Source organism: Mauremys mutica, chromosome 4, assembly GCF_020497125.1.
Source record: "Mauremys mutica isolate MM-2020 ecotype Southern chromosome 4, ASM2049712v1, whole genome shotgun sequence".
Lineage (NCBI taxonomy): Eukaryota > Metazoa > Chordata > Testudines > Geoemydidae > Mauremys > Mauremys mutica.
The window spans coordinates 77,768,242-77,784,462 of NC_059075.1; the positions used below are offsets into that span (position 1 = coordinate 77,768,242).

The following is a 16,221-nucleotide window of genomic DNA, read 5'->3' on the forward strand; positions in this document are numbered from 1 at the left end:
GAGTTACATTTCTACATGGCCTGCAGCCCTGACAGAGAGTGAGATCCTGAGGCCTCCATGTCTAAAAAGAGCAGCTACCTTTATTGTGTTTGACTGAGACGAGCTAATAGATACATTCCTGCGGGGAGGGAGGGAGGGTAGGTGGCTGGGGGGTTGTGGGGAAGGTAGAGGGATAGGATGGATCTTACATTTGCCAATGTTCAGATCATTCATTTTATTCCCCCACCCGCCATGGATGTATAGAATTTTGGTTTTCTGCCTGTTCCACCTTCCTCTGCAGTTTTGACTATTGGCCTCAAAATGTTCAGCAAATGTAGCATTGTATATTTTATTTTGTTTTGAAGGTGTCCAAAGAGCCTGCAGAAGTTGGTTTCTCATAAACTGATGCCAGCAAATGAAAGGAATAATGTATTTAAGGAACTGGGCTGGGACTCAGGTGATCTGCATTCACTTCCTAGCGCTGTCCCAGATGTCCTCAGTGACACCAGGCAATCTATCTATGCCTCTATTTTCCACCTGTGAAATGGGGCTAACAATACTTCCTTACCTCGGAGAAGTTTTGTGAAGATACCTTCATTAATGTCTGCTAGCTACTTTGATACTACTGTGATTAGGACCTTGAAAGTACCTAGATAAATAATCCTGGTGCCAGTTATGATAGTAGGCTTTATACCCAATGGAAAAAATGATTTCCTCACACTAAGGATGTAGCTAAATGTGTGAGAGAGAAGTGTCTGAAGTTAGACCAGCTGGAGTTGAGATCTTCAACTGCCCATACTAATTAGGGATAGCACTTAATCTTAAAGGGGGAAAAAACAGGGTGCTGCAGGGAGTGGGGTCAGTGGCTTAATAGAGAGTGCTCTTCAATCTGATTCACTACAGAGCCAATGCCCCAGTGGAGCAAGGGAGGCACTGTGTGGTAGGAAGTGTTGTATTTGGGGGGGGTGAGATACAAAACTGAGCTCTTGATTGTAAGTGATTGTTTAAGACTTGGCTCCCTAGTTAATGAAAGATTTTGTTTTAGATGAATTCTAAGTTTGGATATTTAAATAGAGCCTCCTCTTGCAGCTTCAATTGAATATGGTATTCTCCCTCAGTTCTGACCAAATTCTGCATCCAGTTAAACATGTTTAAATTTAATATAAATCCAGTGGAGTCACTCAAGTTTCACATTGGTGCAAATGTGTACAGAATTTGGCTCTTCCTTGCCTCAGCTCCTGTATAATATTTCTGTGCACTATTAAACAGCTGCCCCATTCAACCACAGAGGTGGCTGGATTTCACTGTTAATCTTTTTGACTAAATAATTTGTTTGGGTTCCTTAAAGATGAAAGATGCTAAATGTTAGATATATGGGATCACAGTCTCAACTGGTGTATATCCGTATAGCTCTGTGAAAGTCATGGCTCTGTGCTGAACTACACTAGCTGAGCAATTTGCCTGTTATTTGTATTCCTGTGGTTTATGGTAAAGTGTAATCACTTTGTGGCACCTTATAAGAGAGTTTGATGTCCATCTTGAAAAAAATGGCAGTTACATGACATGTAGCAAGTGTTAGAATGTTTGTTATAAATTTTGAGTATCACTATAGGCATTGTGAGAAACCTGTTGGACCCTAATTGATTAAGTCCTATGCGCAGATAAAGTTAGAAGAGTAAAAAAGAGACATTCAAGTAATAGTGAGGGCTCACTTCTCCCCACCCCCGACAAATCCACATACCCACGTATAGACCTATGCATGCCAGACATATTCTAAATGGGTACAGATTTTAACCTGCACATACACATCTATTTCTGGACAGGCAGAAAGTGGTTGGGAGTTGACAGGACCACAGTCATCATCAGGCAGTTGTAATTTTTAATTTAAAATTGTGTGGGCAGCTTCCATTGCTACTAGGCAAATTTAGACAAATAAAATGATCAAATAAGTAATTTTTGATATTCTGTATATGTATAAATGAAAGCTGGGATGCCTCTTTTACTACTAAGATGTCTGGGGAGATTTATTTTAGAAGGAAGGACCCTTAGATGGAACCAAAGTCAATAACCCTCAAGAGACAAATGCAAGCAGGAGAGCTTAGTAGCAATTCCTTTTTATATTTCAGGGCGGAACAGAAATAGTGACATGACACGAGTAGATCATTTTGGATCTCCTTGGGATAAACTGAAAAGTGAAATGCAAAAGGAACAAGCTTAACCTGGTGAAAATTACAAGTCCAATCAGGCAGTCCTTAATCACCTGCCATACGTGTTACCCTTTCCCTGTCCAAAGCACAATGTTGTTGCTAGAAGTAGCTTACCCATTGTATATCATAAATTTTAAATGTTCCTGGCATTTGGGTGAAATTCTGTCCCCATTAAAATCAGCGGCAAAACTCCCATTGACTTCTGTGGGGTAAGAATTTCACCCAGTGTCTCAATTATCTTTTTTCATTCTTGAGACTTTTTTTTCAGTGTGTTTTTTTTCTTTCTGTGCTTCTGCCACTATCTTTTAAAAATTGTCACTGTTTTCTTTTTCCTCTTTCATCCTTTCTGTTATTCTCTCTCCACTGTTATGTCTCTTCCTTCCATTTCTCACCCACCATGGTCCTCTCCTCCATTTCACATCCCATCCTTCCCATCCCTCAAGTGCCTCTGAAGTTCTCTTAGGAAGGGGAATGGAGTATGGATTTCCCTCACCCTCCAAATGCAGGCAATGTGTGTGTCTTGGAAGAGGATTGTGCGGGAGAATGAATATGCATGTTTCACCCTCTAAATGTGGGTAAGACAGCTCTGCCCCATTGAAGTCAATGGTACCACTCATGGGCCAGATCCTAAAATACCTACTGTGTTTTTACTTAATGACATCAATGGGAATTTTGCCTTGGCTAAGGGCTGAGTAAAATCTTGAGGGCCCACTCACATATCTCTGATCTAAATGGAGGGGACCTCCCCCCCCATCCCAAGATTCCTTCCCTTTTGGATATTTCCTCTCCTTATCCCCCATGTGGCAAGGGAAGATCAGGCTCTGAACAAAGTACTTCTGAATTTTGGCAATATGGGAGTTAGGGTATGTCTAGACTGCAATTAAAAATCTGTGGTTGGCACATGTCAGCTGACTCAGACTTGCAGGGCTTGGGCTACGCGGCTGTAAAATTGTGGTGAAGAGGTTTGGGCTCTGACTGGAGACCGGGCTACGGGAACCTATCCCCTTGTGGGATCCCAGAACCTGGGCTCCAGTCTGTGCTTCAATGTCTATATTACATTTTACAGCCCTCAGAGCCCAAGCCCAGTGAACCCAAATCAGCTGACATGGGTCAGCCAGGGGTGTTTAACTGCAGTCTAGACATACTCTTAGTGACTACAGGTACAAGCCCTAAATCATTTGAAATCTCTCTACACGGCAGGCTAGTTTCAAATAATAAGTTCAAGATTCTCTTCTAAGGAGAATTTTAATAGTCAATACCCCTGTTTTTCTTCCACCCACCTACAACCCACTCATGTTGCTAATAGAGTCTTGCTACAGGTTTGAATTCTGATAACTGTAGATTTACTTGTACAGATTTTTGGATTAACCTCCAAAATAAAAGCCATTTATAACAAACAAATAGCCCTGCATTTCATTCCATAAAGCAAGCAAGCACAAACAAACCCTTAATACATGGGATGCAAAATATACCAGCTAAACACCTAAGTGCAATTAGCTAAAGGTAACTTAAAAAAAAAAGATTCTACAATATGTTTCATGTGAGTATATTTTAAATATACAAAAAAACTTTTATTCCATAGCAATGAATCAGGAAGCTTTATTTAATTCTATTAATGTATAGGCTTTTTTTGTTGCTTATAACCAGAGTATCTGAAAGCTTCAGAAACTGTAATTAATTTAGATTTATAAAATAAGAGAAACCTCCCTGAACAGTCTAGCTACATCTGACCAATACTTAAAACTACAATACATGAATAAACGAAACAGCAACCTATGATTTACAAGTATACTAAATAATCAGCACAGAAATAATAAAAATTCCTAATATTTCCTAAATATTGCACCTATGTGCTTGTGTAGCAGTCCTTCTTAAAATATGTCCCTTGTGGTATACTCTAAATGTTAGCAGATCAGTGACATTATCTTTGTGCACACACCCCGTAAGCATTATAATTGTCCCATTTTACAGATGGCGAAACTGAGGCACAGAGATTAGGGACCTGACTGAAAGCCCATTGAAGTCAATCAAATGATTACCAGTGACTCCATTAGGCTTTGGATTGTTCCCTAAATTACTTGGCTCAAAGTCAAGCAGGAGGCCTGTGGCAGAGTTTAGAATAGAACCCATATCTCCTAATACTGATTAAACAAAACAAAACAAAATGGCATCTTCTACTTTATGGCTCCAGTCCAGCAATTTGATCTACTAATGTGAACCCTTTTTCCTGTGCACAGCCCGGTTGGGGCTAGCAAGAATCCCTGCTTCCTAGTGAGACATACAACACTTGTTTGTATCCCTTGAAGGTTCTATTTCATCAGACTTCATGTTTGTGACACGTTGAGGTAAAAAAAAAATGCTTTTTGTAGGTCATTTTTGGAGGTAGTTATATAAATGTTTATATAGATCACTTCCCCTTCCAATTCCTGTATGCTCTTTTAACGGTGGGAGAATTTGAAGCTCATTAAAGCAAAGAGCTAATACCTAAAAGCAAGCATAGTAAAGACTTGCTGCTTTGCAAATTTCCCCCATGTTGTTCTGCTAAGAGAGCTAAAGCTCCAATGCTGCTCAGTCAATGTGTTTTGAGTCCTGATCTACAGCTCCTCCTACTATTCTAGTCCTGAGCTGCTTCTAAGCAGGCACTTAGTATTGCAGCTGATTTCATGGTTGTTTAGTAATGCTGGCAAATATTCACTAGCTACAGAGTTGAGCCCCACCAAACTCATTTCATTCTTTTACACCAATTAAGCCATGAATTGAACCCGTATTTCCATAAATGAAAAATTTAAGCTGTTATTTTAGAAAAGGGAAAGAATTTGAGACCAAGCTGGTTACTTGCAAATGAAGTTTCAACCTGACATGTAGCCAAGCAATATACCTCTGAGAAATTGGGCTTATAATATATATCAAATGAACCTGAATTGTGTCAGCAATAATTAATGAAAGCCACATAAAGCCCTTGTGCTTCGTGCAAGGTCACAGAGTGAAAGCCCCCAATTTCTCACTTGTTTAAATCTTAGTTCTAATTAGCATGATTAAGGGTAAGTTTAGTTTTTGTTTTTTTTAATGTGTAATGTGTTTATAAAGTCATGTCAGCTAAGTGATGGCCTCTACTCCAACAGACCTACCATACCTGCTGTATGAGACACATGCAATTGTCTAAGGATTTCCACTTGAACTTTCTCCTGAACTCAAACCGTAACCTGAAACATTTCTGAGCAGACAGAAAATTTGGCAAACTTTTTTTTTAATATGCATAGACCTTGATATTTCCCAGAGTAAGAAGTGCCAGAATGCTGTCAGAAATGCTCTTCTGATGAGATTTCCAGCATCCCGGTTTTCAGCTTCATGAGGTTCATAACCAAAACAAGCTGAAATTAAGGACAATTGCATTTTACTTTGCTTTGTTTGGTATTTGATTGTTTTTGTTTTAATTCAAACTGAACTATAGATAAAATAATGCAAAAATACTGTTGTTTGGGTAGGTGAAAAGTGAATCCCAACTTTGTGTGGGATTTAAGCTGGTATCATGGTGTTATAAACTGAGTTTCACAGTTATTTAGATATATTAGTAGAACACATTGATGTGCATCGTCAGTTGCATCTTCAATGAATGTTTCCATCAGCTACCTTTGTTCAGGGATCTGGATGTGATGGAGAAGGGAAGATCCATATTTCCATGGCTTATCTCAATGGTTCTCAAGTAGGGGTCTGGCGCCCCCTCAATGGCTGCAAGCAGGTTTGAGGGGGGCCACCAAGTAAGGCCAGCATTAGACTCACTGGGGCCAAGGGCACAAAGCTTAAGTCTCAGAGCATAGGGCTGAAGTCTGGGGCCCTGAGCCCTGCCACCTGGGGCTGAAGCCAAAGCCTAAGCCATGTAACTTTGTGGGGCACCCTGTGGCATGGGCGCCTGGACAGTTGCCCTGCTAGCTACCCCCTAATACTGGTTCTGGCTTTTATATGCAGAAAACCAGTTATTGTGGCACAGGTGGACTGTGGAGTTTTTATAGCATGTTGGGGGCGGGGCGGGGGGAGGGCTCAGAAAGAAAAAGGTTGAGAACCCCTGGCTTATCTGACTGGCAAAAAGGTTCAAAGCTTTTGAGCCAAGGAAACAGGAAGCAGAGTTCCAATTGTTCTTTATTCTATCATGTTCAGAAATTAACTCACTGAGAGAAGTAAACTTCTTTGGCCTGGTCTACACTAGGAAAGTAGGGCGGTATTCACACCCCTGAGCAACACAATTAAATGGACATAATCCCTGGCATAGGCGATGCTAGGTCAACAGAAGAGTTGTCCTGTCAACCTAACCACTGCCTCTTGTGGAGCTGGAGTACCTACACCAACGGAAGAACCTGTCCCATCAGTGTAGATCAGGGGTCCCCAATGTGGTGCCCGCCGAGATGTCTAAGTGCACCCACGTACTGGCCGGCAGACGGCCATCCGCCGAAATGCCGCCAACAAGCTGCGTCATCCAGAGGCATTGCTGCTGAAGTGCCGCTGATTTTCGCTACTTGTCGGCAGCATTTCGGCGGCAACACCTATTGACGTTGCCGCTTGTCAGTGGAATTTTGGCAGATGCTCATCTGCTGCCACGGTCCTCCGTGGCTCGTCGACTGGCGCCTGCCAGGCAAAAAAGGTTGGGGACCACTGATGTAGATAGTGTCTTCAGTGAAGCACTACAGTGGCACAGCTGTAGTGTTGCAGTGTGGTATACTCTCTTGCTCCACCACCTGCACAATCGGCAGAGAAATGTCAAGTTAAAAGTAGTTAAAGCCAGGGAACAAGTAATAATTAAATCACGGATCATCCAATTTCCAGGCTTACATTAGCAACCTAACCTGTTTTTGTCTCTCTGAAATGCACCTCCAAATGTTTTCAGAGTGATTCATTACTCCTAAATTTTGGAGTCTTCAAAGGAGGCAAGAGGGAAATGAGACAAAACCCAAACCTCCTCAGGAACATGGGACTTGCCTACACAGGGCATGATCTGAGGCCCGTTAATGCTGATGGAAAGACTCATTTTGACTTTGCAGGGCTTTGGGCCAGCCCTGAGAAACAGACTGTTAGTGATTTGGGAAGATGTGTGAAGAAGTATTTCCCTGAATTTGTTTTATTCTCCTTATTCTCACATTTTCCCCTCACGATTACTAATGAAAAACTCTTTTGTGTGCGTATGTTAATTCCAATTTCACCCTCACATTTTAGTCTCATTTTCATAATGCTCAAGATCAAACATAATCTTCAAATGTATGAGAAATGTCTAAAAGGATGGGAAAAAGCACTCATTAGACCTAAAGGGAACATTATTACTATTATTATTATCTATTAATTAGTCATTCAAGACTTATATTCAAGGAAATATAAAAAATCTGATTCTGAAAAATGCTGAACATTCCCAACCCTTGCTGAAGTCAATGGAAATCCATGATTGATGAGGGTGCTAAGAACCTCCAGCATCACGCCCAGATTGTCACAAATGTACACAGTGATTTACAAATAAATAGAAGAACATTCACTCAAATAAATATATATAATATTCTCTTTCTGATGTGGGTGCCTATCTGCCAGTTATAATCATAACTCATGTCTTAACTCATATAATTATAATTATAGTCTTAACTCCTGAACATGCTAGTAGGAAAGAGATCAAGCTGAAAGATTTTTTTCTGTAAACATAAAAAAATACCCTGTATGTTAAAATAAAGCAAACCAATATGGGATGCGGTTAGAAATCTTGACAGTATGTAAATTATTTTGAACTTTTAAGTTTATCCATTAGCTTCATGATTTTAACCTCTACTACTCCTAATGACAGAGGTATTTGTGCTTATCTCACTCATGTTATACTAGGAGTCACCAATGTAATTAAAGGTGGAGTGTAGCATCCATTATAAACCGCATTTTCTCTGTTGCTCATAACTGTCTTCAGTAAATCCCATCAGGGTGGAAGTTTACCCTGCTTCTTCTCAACATAGTAGTAGGCATTATTTTATTCATTCATTCATTCATTTATTTAATTTCAGCAAAATCTATTCACCATTGTGAGTTTTGTCCAAATTAAAAACTGAACACTTGTCCCATATTGTCTAATAAAAAATTCTGTACTCATAATTGTCAGTGGCTGAACTTGATTTGTTCCTTAGATCTCTTTGATTTTGTAACATTTCAGTGTGAGATTTTGCAGTAGTAACATTGTATTAAGCCTAATTCTTCATCATGGAATTTATCTTTGCGGGTGTCTCCATGCTAAGAAAAAAAGCTGTTTTCATATCTCATGTTAAGTAGGTAAAATCCTAAAGAAGACAAGGCAGTTTGTCATTTTTACCTCTGTTAGCACGTTGAGAGAGGCGGGAAAGCTTAGGGTTTAACCTGACCTGCTAACATGCATTAAAACTACAACTTTCTTGTCTTCTCTAGGATTTCACCTCCTGTTAGTTAGCACGTTATCCAGGATGTGGTTAAAAAAATCACGTTTTTTGTAGTAAAAACAAAGTGTGTATGCAGGTGTGTGCGCTGGTGTCAACCCTTATTTAGAGTGCCTAACATTTTCCATTTAAAATATCCTTGGGGCTTTCCTTGAGAAACTCTTAACACCTCCATTGCTTGCAGTAGGCCTTTAAAATTTGCCACGGCCTTCAAAAAGAAGAGTGAAGTGCCTTTTCTGTACTGCGTGAAATTCCATTCAGGTTTGACTGAGTTATAAACTGTTAAAAATAGTCATTTCTCTTGCTTTGGAAGAGAACATTTTGGCAGCATGAACAATAACTAAACACAAACAGTCTGAAGAGCTAGGCTCATGCCAACACCAAAGAATCAGCAGCCCTGGGAATGTCTGGGAGCTGACTTAGTAGTGCTGGGGGGAGGAGGAAGGTCAGGTCAAGATAGGCTCCTCCTTCTCCTCTCTGAGCACACCTCCCCAGACTTGGAACAGGTCCTAACATCCCATCCCTCCTTCTGGGGGCAGCAGATGAGGCAGGATCCCACTCACAGCCTGGAGAGTGGGGAAAGGAAAGAAAACCAGACTAAACTGGGTTTCTCCCATCCACCTCCTGGATATCCAGCACAAGGTGCCAACAGTCCATCACCCTCTGGGATAACATTCTTTTCTTGCTGTCAGCTCATATAGTTAGTCACAGAGGTCAAGTTGTAGACATCTGTACTACATTCCTGAATGTTCAGGGTTCAAACCCTGCTGATGATGCCTGATCGAGGGATTATTACAGTTATACATAACAGAATTTGCTTTAACATTTTTCTGGGAGGGCACCTTATGAAATGACCTAAAAAATCCTACAAGGCAGGGTTATTAAAAAACATTATTTTAATTGCAAAAGGTCAAATACTTGAAAGGTAGGAATTCCCATATTTGTCATTGTCTTGAAGTACATGATCACACAAACTAGTTGTTTTTGTTTTCCACAGGACCCTACCTCATTCAGTGCACATTTGCATAACGGAGCAGAATTATGGTTGCAGGAGCAATCTTAAATCTGACATTTCCCAACTTTTGAATGTTTGACTTTGCAACCTAAATAATATGTTTCAACTAAAAACTTCAACTTTCAGCTGATACCCACAATGCAGATTCTTAACTCTGGAAATCCACTCCCTGTTCAGAAACAAAACTGCCCCCCGCCAGAAATAAATAGGAGATTTGGGCATCTAGAGACAGTAGAATATTGCACTGAGCTCTGGAGAGATGCTCAAAGTGGAACATTTTGCCCTACGTCTGTATTTCCTCAGGTTGTGAGTACTGTGAGTTTTAAGGGATGGTGAGAGTGAAACATTCCCTATGCCTGAAGAGTGCAGTTAATTGCTTACCTTGTATTCCTTCAATCTCTCTTCCCAGAAGACACTTGTATGTACTTTTCCTATAATAGAATTTACCTCCTCCTCTATTTAAACCTGATATTATTTGTGAAAGTTAAAAGGAGAATTGATTAACCTTCCAATTGCTTACCCCCATCCAAAGTCTGAAGAGATGCTCTTGCTGTCCTTTGATGTATTCTTACTCCCTTCCCTGCACAGTTAATCAATGCTTCTGTATTTATTTGGACTTCTCTGCCCTTGCTAACTTCAAGAGCCTCATCATACTTGTGTTCTTCTAAAACCCTCTTGGAAAACACTGAAAAACATTCTGCTTGGAAACAATTCTACTTACATCTCATTGACTCATTAGCATCAACTTGTGTGATCTTCTTTGTTGCGGCTGCTGATTCACCCTGTCCTTCTGTGCCTCAGATGTGTGTCCTGTCTCTGCTGACTCACTCTGTCTTTCAGACCTATGTCCTAGTCATGCTCTGACTCCTGGGCCTTCTCTTCCCCATACTCTGTCATCTATCCCCAAGCCTCATATCTTAATGCCACACCCGCTCTACTCTCCTCTATAAATAAATTGTCTCCTCCACTTACTTTGTCCTCTAGTGACCCTTTCAGCATCCTGTCATTCTAAGGAGAAGCACAGTAATCAGTATCTATTTTCCTTTCAGTTGTACAGCAGCAATATTAATCTATTCATGAAGTTCATTAAGCAGTTCCAGTCAACTAGGCACAAGAAAGGTGCAGCATTCAGGAGTGAAATATAAGAGACCATGGGCCAAAGCCTGGGTACACCACAAACATCAGAAAAGTGACTCCATAAAAATGCCACTTTCTTAGTATAATCTGTTCCCCATGGATCTCCTGATCAGGGTGAACGAATTCACTGACAAAGACCCATGTTTACTCAAACCCTGCTGAGCCAATGTGGCTATTGGGGAAGGAGCTGTCTTCTATTCTGCTGCAAGCACTGTCATTTTTATCAGTTCCATTCTGATTGCTGGCAACTTCCCATCTGGTAATGATGTAAGAAGCAGAAAGCAAGCAGCTTGATTCTAAGGTGAAGTTTGTGATGCTGTCAGGAATTCATATATATTCAATGGCTTGTAACTGCAGCAAATTTGAAAAGGAAGTTGCTGAAGCCATTAGTGTAACTTCTCCCACTGCAACTGCACTTTAAGCTGGACTTAAATGAGAAACATTTAGCAAGGGAAAACTCTTACTTCCTGTCCTCTCCCAGATCTCTGTGGGCTCTATTGTGGCTTTTCATGTTGCAGCCTGTGTTAGGGCTGCGGTGCAGTGACAGGTCTTGAAGTATTCAAAGCAGCCAGAGTTCATGCCGGGAGAGTACATGCATTTTTTTAAGGGACACAGCATGCATTCCCTTCTAGTCCAACAGTGCTGCAAGGCCTCTTCTCCGTCAAGCCATTTGTGCTGCAGGTTTATAATTGGGGTTGGGATTTAGCCTTCACTCTCCAAGGGCCCAGTCTCCAGCTCTGGCTTGAACTAATTGGCAGTGGGAGGAAGAAGTCTTCCTGCATCCTCGCTCCCTCTGCCAGCTGTGTGCTCTTCATTTCAGCAAGAGGAGATGGCTCTCACTCTCACTTTGAGTCCTTTCCTGATTTCCTCCCTTAATCCTCTGTTAATCCCATTCTTGTTTTCTTCCAAATCCCTAGTAGAATGAGAGATGCACCAGTAATGGCCCCTACTCCCAGCACTGTAGCTCTTGCTCCTAGCAGCAAGCTGCTCTCAAAGCAGCTATTGCTTTTCTCCATTTGTTTCTCATCCCTGGTGGCACTGTTCTTTTTGCTGTTTTATGGTAACTTCGCTATTGAACTCCGCAGAGGAATATATCCCCAAACACTTCTTGAGCTTCATGTAGAGAAATATGAGATCTCTTCTCCTTTGGTCGCCAGCAGGAGCTTCTTGCTTGCTTTTTATGTTTCAGCTACTCTACACACACACACACTTAGGTTTGACTGCATTGATAAGGGCCAACCTAATGATCTAGCACAGGGAGTGGCTAATGGCAATGCACCTGTAGCTCCTCTCTCTATAAGATTTCTCACCTGGTTGTAAAATCCAGCCCTCTCTTTTCTGCCTCAGACTTTTTAATTAATCATTAATTAAAATTTATGATTTTATTATTATTTTGAGCACTTATAAGGTATCCGGGTACTTGTGCACCAATCTTCTTGCCCATATTGCAATTGGATTCATACCACTGACAATTTGCTTCATCCCAAGGGTGGCTTAGCCTCTTTCTACAACCATTGATCTGAAACCTTAATTGTTCCACATCTTTCAACACTTCCTTAGTGCCAGAGATGTCCCACATTTGAAAGCCAATGGGCCAAATCCTGACAAGAGAGTAGAACTGCAACAGTGAGGTCTAAGTTCAGCTTCTCCCTGGAGATGGTCCCAAATTGGCTCCATCTCAAACATGCCTGCTGTTATTGCTTGTCACTGTAAATGATTCCCATCAGAAATGCAAAGCTGCAACATCCTTTAGTATCAGAATGTGGTGTTGGCATGATATTGTAAAATGGGCTGCATTCACTTTTTTTTTTTAAGTTTGTGGCCAGGTAAAATCTGATAATTACATGATATGACTGTGACTTGATGTGGGCTATTATATGACTAATTCAGCCACGTAGTATTTGCCCTTGCCTTTAATGAAGAATTTGAGTATAGTTTTCTTTTATTATTTTATATATTTTGGTCCTGATGTTTTTGGTGTTTATTTGATTGTTGAGTGAAAGCCAAGACTATGCTCGGGGGGGGTGGCCTGGGGGACACCGTGGGTGTTGGGGGACGGGACCCCAGCTGGTGCTGGGGAAGCAGGGGTTGGTGGGGCTGGCAGACTCCCTACTCAGCTCCGTGCCTTCCGGGAAGCAGCAACATCACTCAGCTCCTACGCGCAGGTGGAGGTGCAGCCACGCAGCTCTGTGTGCTGCCTGCCCCTCGAGCACTGGCTCCGCATCTCCCATTGGCTGGGAACCATGACCAATGGGAGCTACGGGGGCGGTGCCTGCAGACGTATGCAGCACGCAGAGCCCCCTGGCTGCGACTCCCCCAGAAGCCGAGGGATGTCACCGCTTCCAGGGAGCCCCCCTGATGTAAGCGCCACCTAGAGCCCTCACCCCCTTCTGTGCCCCAACCCCCAGCCCTGAGCCTCCCATCCAAATTCCTGCTTCTGCTGGGTGAGGGGCGGTGGCCCAAGAGTGCCCCAGCAGTGGCTGGTGCAGCTGGTCACTTCAGAAGTCATGGAGGTCACGGAAAGTCATGGAATTCATGACTTCTGTGAGTTTGTCATGCAGGTCATAGCCTTAGTCATAACATATATTCATATAATACGTACTCCATGAACGCCATTAGGGTCTTTGCTATTGATTTTATGTGGAAGGTGCTCAGACACTTTAGTACTAGGCAGCAGAATAAAGCCCTAAGATAGACACAGCTAGCTCTTAAATAGCACTTTTAATCAGAAGATCTCAAAGGATGTATGTGTAATCATGCCCTGTTTTACAGATGGGGAAACTGAGGCACTGAGTGGTAAAGTTACTTGCTGAAGGTCACCCTGTCAGGTCGAGGCAGAGCCAGAAATAGAACATAGTCTCTTGTGTCTGAGTCCAGTATCCTATATGCCTGTCATCTCTGCAAGGCAACTGCTACCCCAAAGTATCCCCAAACCTAAGTACAATTCTAGTTTAGTTCCATTAAGCAACTAAAATTTATCAGCCCCTTTAGCACTCACATAAGAAAGTTTTTATTGCACCTATTTTTACTAAGATAGGTCTGATTCTTGAAGGGCCTGAACATCCTCAACTACCGTTGAAGCTGATGAGATTTTAGGGTGTTCAGTACCTCTCAGCATCAGACACTGTAATGCTCTACATCAGAGATGTCTGGTGGCTTACACTTGTTCTATTATCCAAAGACACTTTATCTTGAAAGTGAGAGAGCAGCCAAGCTTTGAAATAGAAGTTGTTGAAAATACTTTATGTTAAAGTAATTGATTCCTGATCATTTTAACCTCTCTGCCCTCTTCTTGTTCTGGTGCCCATCATATTGTGTGTTCATGACACATCTGGACCTTGGCTTAATGGATTTGTTAATCGATCATGCCCCTTTTGTAGTGACTCTGCCAGTCAAAGAACTGGCTGTGATGGGAATTACATCTCCTATGCCAAAGGCATATAGCAGATGTCAAGGTCAATTATCAGGTAGAGGAGTTTGTATTGAAAAGGAGCTACAGTAGTGCTACTAGGCTTTGCATTTATACACTGCTACAGGCACTCATGTTTCTGTGTGGGTCTTTAGAGATCAAAGGGTTCAGGACCAGAAGTGTGTAGAAGTTGCCACCAGAGCCCTATGCACAGAATTGACAGGCAAGTGGTGATGAGTGGATATGTAAATTAAGGTGAGTTGGGACAGAACACAGATGGGGAAAGAGTAAGATGCTTCATAAAGAGCCCTGTGAAAGCTAGAACTGTCCCTGAGATTAGATTTTGAGAATTTTAAATTCCTATGTGCTTGTCTACTTGGAGCATTGAGTCAGTGCAATTGTATGTGCAGTTGCAGCAAATGCATGTGCAGTTCACTAACTTTTAAACACACAACTGTGCATGCAAATTAGACACACAAATACACTTGCACAATTCTGAAAATTTGAATCATCACTCTTCCTGTTCACATTACACAGAGACCAGTGTTAAAAGAAACAGGCTGATTCTGATGAAACATGAACCCTCCAATGTGCCTAACTATTTGAAAGTGAGTTTGACTGGCTGCTGTTCTGATGACATTTTCTAATCCAATTTAATGATTCCATCATTTTCCCAAGCTGCTACGAAAATCTCCCATCGATTGCTACCCATGTTATCTTTTCATCTGCTTGGTTTTTTTTACTTCTGTTATCATCTCCTACTCATTTTGTGCCTTTTGATCAGATGGGTCTCCAGCAAATGCCTACTATCAACTTAATCCCAATATTGCCTACAATTTCCCATAATGATTCTGCCCCACCTCTAGTTCACATTAGGTCTTCTCTCTCTCAGTTACTAACTAAACCTTGCTTCACAGAAAAAGACTTCTCATTTCCCCTCCATTCCTTTCAATCTCCAACTATTTCCTTACTCCTCCCTGAGCTTTGATTCCCTATAATGTATTATTTTAAATCCAGGATGATCAAAATCCTTTCTGCATGTACAGAATATATTTGCATTTTTCCATATTCTTCACTTTGTTTTTTGAAATATATTTTTACAGACAATAGTCAGTGTTGTCTAATTGTCAGAGTACCAGGATTCTTCTTCTGCTACTGACTCACTATGTGCCCTTAAACAAGTCACTTAAATTCTCTGTGCCTCAGTTTCCCAATCTATAAAATGGATGCCATGATATCTAATTCAGAGGGTGTTTGTGTCTAATTAATGAACTATATGAAAAGTGCTTTGAAATGTTAATTTGAAAGGTGCTGTATACGTACATAATAATAATTTCCTTTAATTTCATGGGTTTCATCCCTGTTTCCTGAGGGTTTATTTTTCTCTCCCACACACACACTGCTTCATTTTTCTAGGTCATACTTATGTTATTTCACATCTTAGTTTTGCCACCAAATAATGACTGGGTATCGTGTATACATATATCAAAGAGGATTTTAAGGATTAATTATTCATGTTCCATATGAACCACTGGAAGTCTTAAATGATAAAATAAGCCTTTTGAAAAATGTAGTTTATTTTCTTTTCACCTTTGTCTACCTTTTGGAGGCATACGGTGATAATAACAATATCATAAATTAGGCTGTACGATACTAAAGTGATGGAGGAACTAGGAAAGATACTGCAATTTAAATTTTCAAGAGTGAAAACTGTAATTTTAACTTTCTCCATTTCTGGGTGCCTGTAACAGGCGGGTCCGGGGCTCAACCCTCTGAGGGGAGGAGGGGAGCCACACCGGCCCGCTGGTCTCGCAGGGGTTCTGTCCTGTCTCTTTAAGGCTAGGAAAGGCCCAGGCCCTCTGGTGCAGGGGCTGGGCGACAAACAGTTTAGAAAAAGGCCCAGGCCCTCTGGTGCAGGGGCTGGGCAGCAAACAGTCAGGATAAGGCCCAGGCCCTCTGGTGCAGGGGCTGGGCAGCAAACAGTCTGGATAAGGCCCAGGCCCTCTGGTGCAGGGGCTGGGCAGCCAACAGTCAGGAAAAGGCCCAGGC

General features: G+C 41.6%; 1 protein-coding gene across 8 annotated transcripts in view; it reads left to right on the forward strand.

Annotated features, from left to right (window-relative positions):
- LRRC4C (leucine rich repeat containing 4C) overlaps positions 1–16,221 on the forward strand; it is a 569,742-nt gene that overhangs the window by 495,940 nt on the left and 57,581 nt on the right. The window contains exon 1 of one of the 8 annotated variants that reach the window (XM_045016625.1): positions 5,179–5,227. The exons of the other annotated variants lie outside the window; for them this stretch is intronic. The gene's annotated coding sequence lies outside the window, so the exon portion shown is untranslated. Of the gene's footprint in view, positions 1–5,178; positions 5,228–16,221 lie in introns of those variants that run through there. 8 annotated transcript variants of the gene reach the window in all.